The sequence below is a fragment of the Anarhichas minor genome, unplaced genomic scaffold (assembly GCF_050575085.1).
Source record: "Anarhichas minor isolate MPS153535 unplaced genomic scaffold, ASM5057508v1 ptg000071l, whole genome shotgun sequence".
Lineage (NCBI taxonomy): Eukaryota > Metazoa > Chordata > Actinopteri > Perciformes > Anarhichadidae > Anarhichas > Anarhichas minor.
In genome coordinates, this window is record NW_027466517.1 from 396435 (window position 1) to 412866 (window position 16432).

Here is a 16432-nt window from a genome sequence, read left to right on the forward strand (position 1 = left end):
TTGGGGTTTATTTGATTTTAGCTGACAGGACTCCAAACAGTGACGCTGGGGAGGCTGCACTAATTTAGAGCAGACCTCTGCTCCAAAACACGATTACTTGAATTAAGTTAAGTGAGACTTTCTGGCTGGTTTACAACAGCGGAGGGGGATGAGAGCATATTTACAAGGCTGCGTGTACCAACCCTCACAGCGCCTCTTCCTGTCCCATGGCACATAACTGCAATGAGGTCGGAACAACAACAGCACGTCCTGCGAGGGACTGGGGCCCAAGAGACAGACTCTGAAGATCTTGCTTCACAGCATCAGAAGTGAATATGTGTAAGAAATGACAACCTTCAAGACTTTCACAAAGTTAAACCACGTTTAGTAGTTGTTTGCCAAAGTCGGATTTTTTAGTTATTAGCGTAAAAATGAGATTTTCTTACTCCTGGATCAAAATATGACGCTTCCTGTTTCACTTTGGCTCTCTAGTACGGAAGCGTGTTCACATTAATATAGAAGCTGAAGCTTCTTTTCAATAGTTTCCAGTATTTATGCTAAGCTAGGCTAACTGGCTGTAGCTTCAGGGATGTAAGTGCTATCTTATCTTATCAAATGAACTATGCCTTTAAAGTTACCACTCCCAGTAATCTTTTCTTAAATAACTTGAATGGACAGCCAATATTCCTGTTTTTAAAGCAGGCATTAGTGGTAACAATGGCCAAAGGATTTCAAACCTTCACACAGTTATACAGATACAGTACAGGCACTGCTCCCCTGACATGTTCCTCAGATCTCACAAGTTGAAAATAACATATTTAGCCATTAACGTCCTTATCTGCTCTAGTTGATATCCTTTTCACTGTCAGGTCTATTTTTTTTTAGCCATGCTGAAACTGTATAGCCCCCGAGCTAACTTTAGCCTCCCATCACAGCTGGTTCTTATGCTGCACCAACATATGACTGCGCTACGTTTCGTTTTGCTGCCAGAATCCATAAAACATTCCCATTTTGCTGAATTGCAAACCCTGTTTTCATTGTGGCACATGGGTACAGCATGTGTGTATTTTTTTAGACATCTGAGGCCCTCGAACTTACTGCTGGAAAACACTTGCGTGTTTCCAGTGGGAAGAAAAGAAGAAGAAGAAAAAATCTCTGTTGCCTAAAATTACATTGGTCATAATGAAAAGGCTCAATCATAACTAGCATTATACCACAAACATCTCCCTCTCGATTAATGTTAAAGACTTTTTTTTTTTCCTCTGTACCCCTTTCTCCTTCATCTCCAACCTGGACCCGTTGTACGCACACACACACACACACACACACACACACACACACACAAACACAAACAGATTCCTTCCTATGCACTTAATTGTACTGACTCATTTGCTGCCCAAGCCACAAATCTAAACTGAAAACAAAAACAAACTGGAAAAATTACCCATGCAGCATTCAGTACTGGCTGTACTGTTAGGACAAACTGTCTGTATTCCTGCTTTTCAAGTGGAGGACTTCAGGCACCAACGATGAAAGGGGACAACGACAGCGTCCAAAGATTCCATTAAAAACTCACTTTGGGCCTAGACATCATTTACTACTCCTTTCATCCAGATCCGCATTCGATTTACACCGGTCCACATCTTCACTCACACAGCAGGAGCCTGATTGCATCGACCCAACAGTTTCCTGAGGTGGTTGGTAGTGTGTGTTTCCTGTGTGGTTGAAGTCCTAACTTTTTAGAGGAGCACAGCGGTGCACGTGGCTTGTGCAGACACATCATTCATTTACACATGGCTAACTTGTGGCCTCGACCCCAAAGTGCCTCAAACCCAGAATGTTTGCATGGGTTGTGCGAAGTGAGCCTCGAGTGTCTGCCTTGCAACCTTGCAGTTTTTGTTTTTGTTTATTTTAAAATATATATATATATATACACATATACAGTGGGGCAAAAAAGTATTTAGTCAGCCACCAATTGTGCCAGTTCTCCCACTTAAAAAGATGAGAGATGCCTGTAATTTTCATCATAGGTATACCGCAACTATGAGAGACAGAATGGGGGGAAAGAATCCAGGAAATCACATTGTAGGATTTTTAATGAATTAATTGGTAAATTCCTCGGTAAAATAAGTATTTGGTCACCTACAAACAAGCAAGATTTCTGGCTCTCACAGACCTGTAACTTCTTCTTTAAGAGGCTCCTCTGTCCTCCACTCGTTACCTGTATTAATGGCACCTGTTTGAACTCGTTATCAGTATAAAAGACACCTGTCCACAACCTCAAACAGTCACACTCCAAACTCCACTATGGCCAAGACCAAAGAGCTGTCAAAGGACACCAGAAACAAAATTGTAGATCTGCACCAGGCTGGGAAGACTGAATCTGCAATAGGTAAGCAGCTTGGTGTGAAGAAATCAACTGTGGGAGCAATTATTAGAAAATGGAAGACATACAAGACCACTGATAGTCTCCCTTGATCTGGGGCTCCACGCAAGATCTCACCCCATCCATCCATCCATTATCCAAACCGCTTATCCTGTTGAGGGTCGCGGGGCGCTGGAGCCGATCCCAGCTAACATTGGGCGAAGGCAGGGTACACCCTGGACAGGTCGCCAGTTCATCGCAGGGCACATAAAGAGACAGACAAACATTCACGCTCACATTCACACCTACGGGCAATTTCGAGTCTCCAAATAACCTAAGCTATTTAGGTTCACCTTCAACGCTGCACATGCATGAACCAAAATAGAAGGTGAACCTACCACCTCGTGCTTGACTTTTATGATTCAAGTTTCAACTGAGGGAGCTAAATGTTAAACTGAGAGTGCGTGAAATGCTTTGTTTAGGCCTGCGTGCAATCGATTTATTCATTGTGTGAATGAATCACAGAAGACATTTATGTTGTATTCATTATAATACGTTGGACTAGTTTATGCATTGTGGAGATTAAATGAAAATAAAAATATCTTGACTAAGCCTTGAAATATTCTGTTGTACAGATGATGGCTGTTTAATTTAAAGTTTGCCGACAGGAGGAAATATTTACTAATTCATGGTTCCTCCAGTAACATAGGCCAACTTTTTTCTGGCAGTGATTTATGGATTTTTAAAAACTATTTTGTATTGTTTGAGAACGTACACACAGCGCTGTGGTTCTGATTAATATGAATGTATGGTGTATTGTTAGGCCATGCAGGCTGGGCATATTTACACTACATGCATGACACAATATCACAAACATTTATTAACGATACCCATTTCATAACAGGTGAACATAATAAACATATCTCATGAAGTCAAATGAACTGAATACTGTGAGTTATAAGTATGTCTATGTCTAACAGTCAAAAACAAGTGCCAATAACTGCAGTTCCTCAAACGGCAACTTGAGGCTTTAAAAGCGATTCAATTTCCATAGGACCCCATGTTAAATTGTCTAACTTCTAAGCAGAAATACAAATGCATACAGCTTGCTACAAAAAATAATCTGAGGAGGAGGAGGAGGAGATTGGGAACAGATGAAGATGATCAGGGCAGGGAGAGGTGATCACACTGGGTGGAAACACTCAAGGTCAAGAAGTGAAGTTATCTGAAACGAGAGGGAGAGGTGAGGGACAAAATATAACGGGAAAGATATAAATGTGAAAACAGTGAAAACAACTTGGGGAACTTGACAAGGTGTTACAATGTCATTTCTGAATGTAAACTGACTCTTTAATATAATTTATATCCAAGTAAACACCATTAAACAGATACAAAATATCCCCAATCAGAAGAATATCCACCTCTACAAACAACTCATGAAGGGCAGCAGATTGTCTGAACTTCAAACTATAAGAGCTCACTGTGTTCTACCATTTACTGCCTGCAGACATTTCTATTGGTTACTGTGCAGTCACACTGTTAACATGGTTCACTTTGAGTTGGCTCTCCTCAACATGTGTTCATGCTCAGTATGGACGCAGCAGGTGCTGCACGTTCTGAAAGATGATTTCTTTCTTATTTTGACTTTACACTCCTCCTGCGTGAGACAGATCAATATATTGTGAACATGAGTTAACATATTGTCAGCAGAAGGTACAATATCTTCTCTGTTCATTTCTGACAGTTTTGAGGCAATGGAAAATGATAAGGGACAACTATCATTAATTAGGCTACTTAAGAAAATGGAAACAGAACGTGACCGAGGTTACTCAAGGTCAGCAGATCTTTGCACTTTCTCACTTTGCATTTGGACTTCACAAGAGTTGACCTGCAAAAACAACCTGATTGCTGGAAAGCTGAACTCTTTAGAGATCTGAGGCCTGAAAGCATCCGGAAAAAACACGAGAACTTGTTGACGAAACAAACACCGAGAAAGAAGAAGAAGAAGAAGAAACCAAAACTGGTGGAGAAATGGCATCAGTCAAAGAACAGCAGCCTGGTAAGACAAGCTGACTTCATGTTTTTCCTTATTTAACGTCTCTAAGAGCATTTAAAGCTTCCTCAGTACAAAAATGAACATAATGTGTTGTAGTTTAAGATGAACTAGTGACGGAGTATTTGATGGCCTTTTTAGAAAACGCGTGCGCGTCCTGCGTCCAGGATGCCACCGTCTCCTACACGCGCTCCTATAACGTGGGAGAATAATAAGTTACTGTAGCTAATGTACACTGAAGCTCAGATGTTTGTGTTCATCTGGTAAAGCTGTTATACGATAATTGTCTCTTTCCACATTAATTGTATTATGATGTGATGCGACAGGATTTTGATGAATCGATTTTGCTAAATTGAAGCGTGGAGAGTTCAGTAAAATATCTCTTTTAGATGTGGAACTGTGCAGAGACATCACCACTGCATGTGAATATTATCTGAGTGAATACAGTCTTATTCTATTCATTTCAGTCACATTAATCATCATTTAATTAGGAACTTCACTGCAAAAATAATCCACATTTTTGAGGAATTTGAGTTAGTATGTGCTTGTTATTATCAATTTATTATCATTGACGTAATTGTGATTATTTTCATGAGGTTATTATGATGTTTAACTATCACCCAGCAATACCTATATTTAATAATACTATTACGTGTATGATTCATGTTATATTAGTCACGGTGAAATCTAGTGGTATTCATACGTAAAACAGCTTCTTGTGATATTATTCAAATATTCTTGGAGGAGTGGAAAATAGTTTTTTAGCATGTTTGGTCTTAACTGATTCTATGCCAATGCTTTTTCATATCACACGCCAGAGTGTCTGTATCGTTATGCACTGACGGTGCAATGCTGTGTGATAGATACATGTTGCTTTGTTTGACCATTGTTGAATTAGGTCCAGGACTATTTCTTCTCATGCCTCTGTTTGGTGAATAATTGTCCTTAACAGGAACTTTTTGCAGTGCTCATTTGGATGAGAGCCAAAGCAAGCATGTCATGGTTGATGTTATTCTGGCAAATATTTCATTGAAGATCTTCAATCACTGTAATACCTTTCTCAGTGGAGTTTTGAAAGGTTGTCTCCACTGTGGGGATGTTTGGGTTGTTCCATGGCCGAAATGACTGATCGGGCCTCCTGCCGTGAAGTGATGGTTGAGTATTATTGGCAAGTATGAGATCAAATGATTCTAATAGAAAGCATGTTCTTCCAAAAACACAAAAAAGAACCTTTGACACAGGGGAGAAGTTCCTCTGTCGATTACTTACATTTAGACAATTATCTTCTGTATTATAAGTTTTCTGAAAATGTTTGAATATGTATGAGGCATTATTTTATTAAATATGTGCTAATTTGCATTCATTTCCACAACAGAACTCTGAACGTAGGCGAAAGCCGCAGGTTCAAAGTTATTGTTTTATTTTGTTGACATGTTAGAGTCAAATGTTTTAAGCAGAGGAATTTGGATATTTCTTTTTTTCACTCCATAAATCAGAAAATACTATCATCTCCAATTTTGGCCATAGTTGTAGTAATAATATAGGTCATATAAATCAGGCTGTGAATGATATATGAAGAAACCCCTCTGCATAAATCTTCAGAATATAGATCAATCAAAATGGAAAGTTTGGTGTATGTAATGGTACTGAAGCACAGATTTCTGGCTCAGAGTTTGAGAAAAAACTCACTTTGAGAAAACGGCCTTTAAAGATTTGTATTGTAAAATTACACAAATAGACAAAGTGAGTTAAGACAACACCTAAATGTGTATTTGGGGTGTTATATTCCCATTGGTTTGAAAGAAGACATGTTATGGAAACTAAATAGACCAAAAAATCTCAAATTTGACCAATGAATAAAAAAGGTATGTTTTTGATTTCTGGTTAATTTTCCTCCTGATGGAAACACAGCCCTCTCTGCCGTCGGGGGCTGGCCCAGCGACACACAGCGCGAGATGCAGGAGGGAGAGGGAGAAGGCCAGACCTCATTAAGATTTGTTTTTCCATCCAGAATCCTGCACATAGAACCGCCTCGCCATGGCCTCCAGAGTGCAAATCTGCACTGCAACCAAGCCAAACAAGCCAGGTCCAAGTACCCGCTCCTAAATGCATCCAGATGTATGCCCTCAGCTCTAATAATCAGAGAAAAATACAGAACTTTCCTGCCATTGGTCCAGTGAAAGCCCCAGCTGATCAGTGAAAGCTGTCATCCAGAAAACAGATGTGCAGACTGTGTGCGTAGAAATCACGCTCGCAGCCCGAGGCAGCACTGAAAGATGAATGGAGCAGAGGTGTAGTTTAAGAAAATAGTTTAATACAGCGTGGAAAGAGAAGCTGTGGGCTGCACTGCAAAAAAAATAAAAAATCTGCAACTGATATTGAGAGAAGGGAACCAGAGCCTGAGTGAAGAAAAAAAAGGTTTGATTAGAAAAATCATAATTAAATCTTATTCATTTAACATTTTGACTTCACAAAAAAAGAAGAAACATTTATACTCTAACACCAGTGACTCAACGTGATATGTTCCAAATGACTGAAAAACTATACTTCTTAAAAAAAAATATAATAATTAGAAAAGTGTGCAGCAAATAAAATTCCCTTCAATCATTCCAACAGCGGCCAATGCACGAGCAGGAAGGGCGGTAGAAACAGATGATGTCGGATCATCACATTCAGATGTGAAGAAAAGAAAACGGACTGTAACAATCAACACATTTGACTCAGAAATGGTTGCTATCTTTATTTCTGTACTTTGACAATACTGTAACCCTATTTTTAAACATTTCAAACTGTTTTAGGTTCCGTAAAAACATGACTTGTTTAAATCAAGTGGATCGGAGGCTCTTATAGCCAAGACTTGAGACTTACTCGTCATTTGCAGCAACAGTGACTTTGTCCCCCTTCCGGAGCATATATGTATAACATATGGTATAACTGCTGAGGGAAGAACAGCTCACTTTTATCCTTTCTCTGCGCTGCATCGCTCATATTTGGCCTTAAAAGCATCTGGTAGCAGCAAGTGGTGCCTTAAAGGTGAACGCTGATGTCCGTTTTTAGGGTATAGCTTTAAGGGAAAATGTGTAACTTTTTTTTCTTTCTTCCAAATATCGGTCACGTGGCGGGCGAAGAAAAACATCAGAGTACAATCGTCAAAGGTATACATCCCTTAAAGGGGCCTTCTATGTTGGCCGAACTGAGCTGCATTCCACAGACCCGATACCAGAAAGACTCCCTGAGGAGTTTTCATCTCAATCTTAATAACAGACTCTGGCTAGGGTTTGTCTCTCCTCCTCGTCTCCGTCTGCTAGTGCAAGCACTCCCCTCTCTCACTAAAACACAATACCCAGCCCCGCTGCCACTTGTCTTCCGGGATTGGCACAAAGACCGTGGGTGTTTTGAAGCGAAGCTGCCCGAGCTCCTCATCACGAATCTACTCGTTTATACGGTCTGACAGCTGGGCTTGACGTGCTCTTGAGTTCCCCCCCGAAGATCAATAATATCCTGCAGACAAGCAATGGTAGGATTGCGTAAACAGCTCTCGTGATGAGGGCCCCCCCCCCCCCCCCCCCCCACACCACATCGTGACTCTGTGAGCTTTTGGAGACACAGCAACTGTTCCCGCCTGCTTCTTTTTACTCTGCAAGCTGTCAGGAGGCACGCTAACGCCTGCTGAGAAACCCACCGATTCTTCTAAAAGTCCCGATGGCCTGATTGCTCCGGCGTAAACAGATCCAGCCACGCTCCGCTGCCCTGCAGAGAGTCGACACCCTATATGGTCAGCGTAGTAAAAACACTCGGGGGGGGGCTAGGGGCCTAAAGCGAATGATTCACAGGGACCTCTGTTTATGGAAGTGTCACCGTCTCAAGGTTTCACGTTTTTTTGTGGAGGTTCCTGTCGTCCGCTGGAGCCCAGCTGCACAAAAGTTCAGTCTGAAAACAAAGGAAAGTGAAACACCGTGTACAGTAAGTGTGCAATCGAATAGCAAATCTCAATGTCGTAAATCCCCCGTGTCCAATAAGTCACATACAGGATTAAAGTTGAGGTCCATGAAAACGTCAAGCGGGACCAGCAGATGTTGCTCACCATCAGCTGTTTGGTTTGTTGGAGGAATACACACGAGTGTTTACAATTTTCACTGTTTTTCCCGTAATGAGGGGGAATTTACTGGCGCGCAATAAATCAGACGTGATGCAGAGCAGAGCGCTGTGACCTTGCCGGGCAGTGGTGAGAGCGTGCTACAGGCGGTGTTTGGGTTGATCTGCTAATGTGTTACCCAGCTGCTCACACCCCCACGCTCTTATTATGGAGGTCTCGCACGTCGGCAAGTCGGCCTTATCAAAATTGCTACTGTGAAGCAAGTATCCAAACTGAATGTTTTTGGAATGTGTTAAAGTTGATACGAGGAACTTTCATTTTGTCTTACATTTTGGCGGTTACTGTGAAGAAAAGCGGTAGTGTTTCCTAACAATGGTGAACCTGCATGATCGTGTTTGATCTCGTCGGATTTCGCGCGGAATCCGACCTTGTGGCACCGATGACAAGCGTTAAGAATAACTAGAAATACACAATCTTCTCGCTGATGGTCTCTTTAAACCTATGAATCCAAATCCAAATTTATTTATAGACACATTTAAAGATAATAACAGTTGACCAAAGACGATCCAATATAGCAAAGACATAAAAACAACACAGCAAAACTACATAATAATAACATAAAACTAAAGGACCATAAAGGGTCATATAGAGGCATCAGTGTTGAATTGAGGCTGTTTCATAACCTGTTACAAGTTCCTCATAGTGACTAGAATAGAAATAGAACTTCTATCTTTTCAATTTTCCATCCTTCTTTTGACCTAATTTGTATGTGTTGGCATTAGGTGATACCCCATACTTGATGCAGTGGAATTGAACTGCTAGTATCAGTTTTAGCGAGGCTTTGGTCTTCTTCAAAACAAATATGGTAAATAGATGGAACTCACACAAATATGTGTTAAAGATGACGTACCATCACCACAGCGATACCCAGAATAATATCTGCCAGAGCAGCAGAGAGTCTGTCCCAGCTGTTCTTATTCCACTGTCTCCAGCCACCACATCACCCTCCCACCTGTCCCAGTCACCTGACTCTCACTTCCACCCGCTCACCTGTTTCCACTTTCCCTCATCAGCCCGCAGTATATAACCAGCTCATTTCCTGCCGGGTTGTCGACCCCAATATGTGCCTGCCTGTACTTCTTACCTTTCCTGGTTCCTGTCCACTGGTGGACTCGCCGTTAACTCTGTTCAGACCAGCTTCCCACGCCGGTGAGCTCTTGTATTTTCGTTTTGTCACTGAACTCTTCCTGTCTGCCTGCACCAGCTGCATGTCATAGTCCAGGCCGAACCTCAACACAGAAGCTTGAGTTAGATGTACAAAAACCCCACTAATAGTTGCTGTAGCAGGAAAAAAACATGCATTCAATTCTTATCAAAATTAGTTGAGCTATCAATATTAGACGCCCGATCATAGCATTTCATTGAATGAGGCCAATGAGACTTAAAGGGCAAAATTTGCACATTTTCAACCGGCTTTGTATCGTTGCAAATGAATGATGTTCGTACCGCCGAATGATTAGAAATGACACTTTTTAAGACTTGAAGTTAACTCATGCAACGTGATTATTCAGAGGGTTCAGAAGGCTTTATGTTGCCCAAAAGCTTTACTGTACAACCACTGCTCTGGTCATGAGAAAAAATGTCCATATTTGAATGCCCAAGCCGACATTTTCTTCAGCCGGAGCCACTCGCTGGCCCTATAACATCAACTGTACTGACCTTCATCACCATGAAAGGGGTGAGTCTCCTAGTAAAGTTACCGTGAGTTTCAAAAAAAGTCTAGTCTTTGTATAATCTCCACCGCCAGCTCGGTATACCTTTATATTTATATATTTAAGTGACTGAATCCTAAGATTTCTCTCTCACCAGCCTCGGCCCTTCCTCTCAACCTTGACAGAGTAGCCTGTTTGAGCCTCCACTCATTCGTTCTACTGTCTCTACTGTGTGAGTGCTGACTGACTGGCTCTCTTGAGTTCTATTTTTTGCCTCGCCGCTATTGTCCGCCAGGCACTCATCAAGGTTAACTCTTTCTCCGCGCTGTCAGCATCTTCTCCTGCTGTTCCCCTGTGTGTTTACCATGACCATTGACGTGAAGGTCCTCTTAACTCCCTGTGGGCTAAGTATGGTCTTCTCTTTATTTTTTAGACATGTCATGTGACCTTAGACCTATTTTGTACATTCGTACATGAAAACATTCAGTGCTAATTGTATAAAATATGTTTTTAATGATTACCCCCATCACTGTTGTGGAGGAAGAGCTGTGCTTCCTGCAATGTCTGTCTCCAGATGCTGCCGGGAAGCAGTTAAACTGACTTTAAAGCCACAAAGTGTGTGATTTTTGAAATGCAAAGGCAGCCCAGATCCACTCCTTCCGTTCATACCTTTCACAATAATAGCCCCAGACATATACACTGCACAGCTGTTTCTTGGAACCAATCCCAGATGACATTGGGCGAAGGCAGGGTAGACCCTGGACAGGTCGCCAGACTATCGCAGGGCTGACACACAGAGACAGACAACCATTCACGCTCACATTCACGCCTACGGGCAATTTAGAGTCATCAATTGACCTACGCTGCATGTCTTTGGGCTGTGGGAGGAAACTGGAGAACCTGGAGGGAACCCATGCTGACACAGGGAGAACATGCAAACTCCACACAGAAGAGCCGTCCAGCCGGGGATCCAATGCAAAAAAAAATGGTTTTCAGTAATAGTTTTTCTGAATTGGTGAATGTTTTTAAGATGCTATGAGTGGGTCAGTAAAGTACTTATATAAGTATTCCTTTGCATTATTAATCATTTTTGTGTAAATACAAGAGACTGAGCTTATAATCAATATAAGAGAGTTTAATATACACATTTTCCGATGTTAATTGTGCTTTTCAGTGTAAAGTGTACAGGTGCGGACCTATCAGAAGCAGTCCAAGCTGAGGGCAACCGTACAGTTGAGACAGAACAAGGAGATGCTGCAACGAGGGAGAGTCCAGTGTGGACATGTCCGACAATAGCTGACTTTCTGGGAGTTCTTGCACCTCGTACCTGATTTTACCTGAGTTGTCCTCTCCTCGTCCTGTCTGCTTCCTGGATGGGTGGAGCCTCGGAGTTAAAAAACGCATCCAGCTAACTATTGACAATTTTTTGAGAACCAAGAGGCTGGCTGGCCTCATGTGGACACCTCGTTCCTCCGATAGTTCATCTGTGTGTGATATCTAAGTTTCCTTTGGTTTAAATGTATTTATAGCAGCTTTTAGTAGTTTGTGAATTATTTCGAGTATACTGATTATGTTTCACTCGTGGTTAAGTTATTTCTTCATTCCTAAAGCTATGCAGTAATTATGTTATTATGTTATATAAGATAATTCCCTTTGTTGGAAAATTAAAGTGCATAGCATATAAGGGGATCTATTGGCACAAATGGAAAATAATAAGTGTTTTCTTAAGTGTATAATCACCTGAAACTAAGAACCGTTGTGTTTCTGCTACCTTAGAATGAGCCGTCCATATCTACATAGGGAGCTGGTCCACTTCACAGAGTCTGCCATGTTCCCGCGGTCGCCTAGAACGGACAAAACCAAACACTGGCTCGACATGGTGCACTTTTGCATTTTCGTGCCGGCCACCGTAGTTCTCCTGTACACTTGGCGCACATGAGAGAAGTTTCAGTTGTTTGCAAGCTGCACCCTCACAACTAGATGCCGCACACTGTACCTTTAATTATTGAAATTAGGAATTATGACGTCTATCCTTTTGTTATCCATCTTCTTCTGTTGTCAGTTAAATCAGGTGAACTCTGCAACATTTGAAGATTGGACTGAAACTTCAGCCTTTGGTCATCTGTCCTGACCAACAGGCCAATGACTTGGTAATAATCCTGGAACCAGACTGTCCTGATTCATAATATAAACATAGATTTGAATGCATACTGAATGAATGCATCCTATATATATATGTGGCTTTTTTTTTCATTGGTGTTGAGTGATAGCTACAGATTTTCCCTTTTTATCAATCCTTTTTGATTTCTTTAAAATAGAACTTAAATCGGATCATCAAACAACCACCGATACAACGAGTGAATTAAAAACCTCAAAAAGTTTAGCTACCAGCGTACGAACTATGATGTTGCTTTGGCCCACGTTGGGACCTCTCCTGATAGTGTGGGCCCACAGATTGATGTGTGTATGACTTGTGTACTTGAGATTTCAAAGCAGCCCTTTGAGGCATCACAGAGCTGTAGCTCTGTTGTCCGCGTCATGGGGGACATGCACAGTCCACTGCAGTCCTTCAAGATCTCCGTCGGTGCCCTGCAGGAGCATCACTCCCGCTCTTCATCTCTCGCTCCGCTGTTGATCCAGAGACTTCAGTGGTCAGATACTCGCAGATGCAAAGTCTCTGTCATGGACTGTATCAAACATTCAGCGACTATCCCCCATATTCCCTCTGATCCGTTTGAACTGTGAACTTTTTTTGACACTTTGTTCTTAGTCCTTAAAAAGTGTCCACTTTGATACGTTTCTTTACACAATCTCTGTGCAGAAATAACGGTCTTGATGTGCATACAGCATGATGTGCAATCTCTGTCAACTACTAATTCAACCCCATGGACTTAAAAAAATCCGCTTTTTTGGGGGTTATTTTAGTTGAAATATTCAAACGTGACTTTGAGACTGATAAAAAAAAAACTCACATTATGTTAGTATAGTCCAGGTCTGCATCACAGCAACTGATACGCTGCGGTGCCAAAGAAATGTTGTGTAAAGATACAGACTGCGGGCTCAGAGCGGATGGGGGCCTTCTTGGCTATAAAGTGCGTGGTTAATGGCGAAGCCCATGTGGTAGCAGGGCCGCACCATATCTCCGTTCCCAGGGGTAAAACGCAATCACGTGGGCAATCGTTAAGATTTTCGGTTCTGTTGTGATGAAACTGCGGTGTACATACACCCCCCCCCCCGCTCTTTTAAAGCATATTTAGGCCATTAGATAGGCCACAACTGACAATCAGGCTGTTGGCTGGCCCTCCCACACACATTTTCCGGAGCCTGGTTCAGATTTTTAAACGCAAGCTTTGCACGGAGCGAGCAAGCGTCTGCCTTACCGACATTTTTTTTTCATTTTCTTATAGCTGTTAGAAATGTTGATTCTGTGCAGCGCTACGGGGAGCTAACCCTCTCACCGTAAATAACCTGCGTTGTCCGTCTTATCTGAGCCAGATGTTTCCAGGTTGAGGCCATTTTCGTTCATGTGACTTAGAAGGGTGTTAAGCAAAGGAAATTCCATCAGCTGTCTTCAGTTTGTCAGACAGACTACTCTCACATGTAGCAGCACATTCAGCACGGTAAACAGGAAATTGAATAAGAGAATAACAAATTGTTTTCAATGACTTCCAAGAGTTGCAAACAACTGAAGGAAGGTGCATCGTTTCATTATACCACAACTAACTGGGGAAGATTAAAAAACAAAAGAGTGAAAGTAAAATCCCTACAAAAGCCTTTCTGGGTTTAAGTTAACGTTTTTGTAAATGTGGCATCAGTTGTTGAGGTCTTGTGAAATGACGCATGGCATTTTCCCAGACTGCTCCTCTTCTGGAAGCTGCGGTCGTCTACCTGCAGTCCGACGGCCACCTGCTGTTCCCCACAGAGCAGCGAAAAACATCTGCCCTGGAGAGACTTGGCTGCCTGGTGTAAGCCCAGTGAGCAGACACCAAATCACATAGAGGGTCAGAGGGAGGAGAAAAATATGGAGAAATGAAGAGGGACTCACAGATGTTGCATTGCAGATTAATGCTAATAACCCCAGCGCAAGGACAGGAGAGAGAGGGAGAGAGAGAACGAAAAAAAAAAAGCTCAGTGATCCAGATGTGTGGAGGAAGCGACTCCCCGAGGAGTGGTGTCGGGACGTAGAGGAATAATTCATCCTGGCATTGGACTCTGCCAAAGAGTCGCTTAGGATGTCTGATGATCAGCCTCAGACAAACCTCCATCCATCCAGAGTGTTATCAAGAAAGATGGTGCGAGTTAGAAGTTCTCTATAAATACAAAACCACAGGAGCAGAAGAAGGGACTGACTAAAAAGTGTGTTTATCTGCTCGATATCTAAACCGCAATTGTTAGCACGTCTTGCTAACTAGCTTACTACCTACAGCAAACAGACTTCTATGGCCAAAGAGCACATCATTAAAGCAGCAGTTGCTAACTTAAAAAAACAATTGTTTTTTTTTTAGCATATATTTGCTCTAACTGTCACTTTATCCTGATATGTTTGCAAGATGCCTCCACATCTGAAGAAAAACAACCTATCAGTTACTCTATTGTCTATTTCTTGCCTCAAATGTTTCCAGAAACATATTTTAGTATACGTTTAGCTAAAAAATGAAAAGGTTTGTGAAAGTTGGCTGCCAGGTTGAAAATAGTCGAGCCAAAAAAACAAGCCCCGCCCACTGAGGGCGGGTCAAACTTTCTTTTTGTACAGCTTAACAGCAAACTAAAATTTGTTTCTGAAAACTTCGAGGTGAGAAATAGACAATATACAATAACGTGATCTTGATTCATGTTTGATCAGCGCTGCCCAGTTTGACAGTTTGATTGGAGTTCATGGAGTGATTGACAGCTGAGACTCCTCTGCTCTGATTGGAGGCTTTTCTTTTGGCCTGGTGGACTCTTGGAAAAGCCATTGGGATTCACTAAAAGGAGGCAGAGAAACCTGGGTTCCTCACAGATTATCAGGACATAGTGACAGTTTGAGCAAATGTGATAAAATGTGATATTAATAACAGTTACCAACAGCAGCTTTAACTACTTTAGTTTATGGAGTAATGGGTAACGTAAAAAATGCATATCCAGGTTTCTCAAAATGTATCTTATACGGTCTTATCCGGGTTTCTGAAACCAGAATAAGATGTTTATATTCGCACCACCTAACTGGGAGACTCCAAAGGGCTAAAAGAAAAAGTCTAAAAAGGCAACACAGCACATCTGTATTTCTCCTGCAGCTGCTCCTCAAGGCCAGCTGGGAGATGTAGTCCTGGCTCCGAACTAGCATTTCCATCAAGCCAGTTGTGCTTGGTGTACCTCCAGAAAGAGGCGTGGCATCATTCAACACCTTCAAATGATCCATTAACTCTTAATAAGACTGCAGCCGGCGATCTCTATTCAACAGCGTAATGAACGGCCGTGGAGCAGCGTGGCTCAGGTTCCAACACAAACAAATACAGGTCCTGTTTATTGATCATTTAAAATCTGTTCATTATGAGGGGGCAGTGAAGCTGTCACTTGTGTTCATTGCTCGGAGAAACCCCCCCCCCCCCCCCCCCCCCCCCCCCCCAGGTTACAAATGGCACAAAGTGTGGTCTCTGCTGCTGCCTGAGATGTGTTCGTTGGCACCGCAGAGGGCCGCGGTAACACACTGTAGAGGCAGAGAAGGTTTGTGTTGGATGGGAACCAGCAGAGAGGGTTGCGCAACGTCAGGCTGAGCTCTCCACCTGCGTAATATCTGGGACGGGGAGGGGCAGCGGACAAGCCGTCAGCTCGGAGAGTTATATGGAAGGAAAAGGGGGGAGCCAAGCTGTCCCAGAGCATCACTGGTCCAACTCCTCTTCCAATAAAAGGTGATGAGTGGAGCCCAACTCCGACTTTGTCACAGAGACTTTGTCAGGATCAGCTGGAACCAGGGCCTTCAAGTGTGTGTCCACGCGTGTCAGTGCGCACAGGAGACGCAGGGAGACTTGTCAGGAGGTGAAGCTGTCACGGTGAGCTCATCTTCAGGACAAAGTGGGAGATGAGATAACACACACAACATCATATTTCTCTTTGAGGCCAGTGTGGTTACGCTATAAAACTTTGGCTCATCGCTGCAAAGTTCAGCTGCGTGCACACACACACACACACACACACACACACACACACACACACACACACACACACTGTCGCCGACCCAGCTCTTTGTT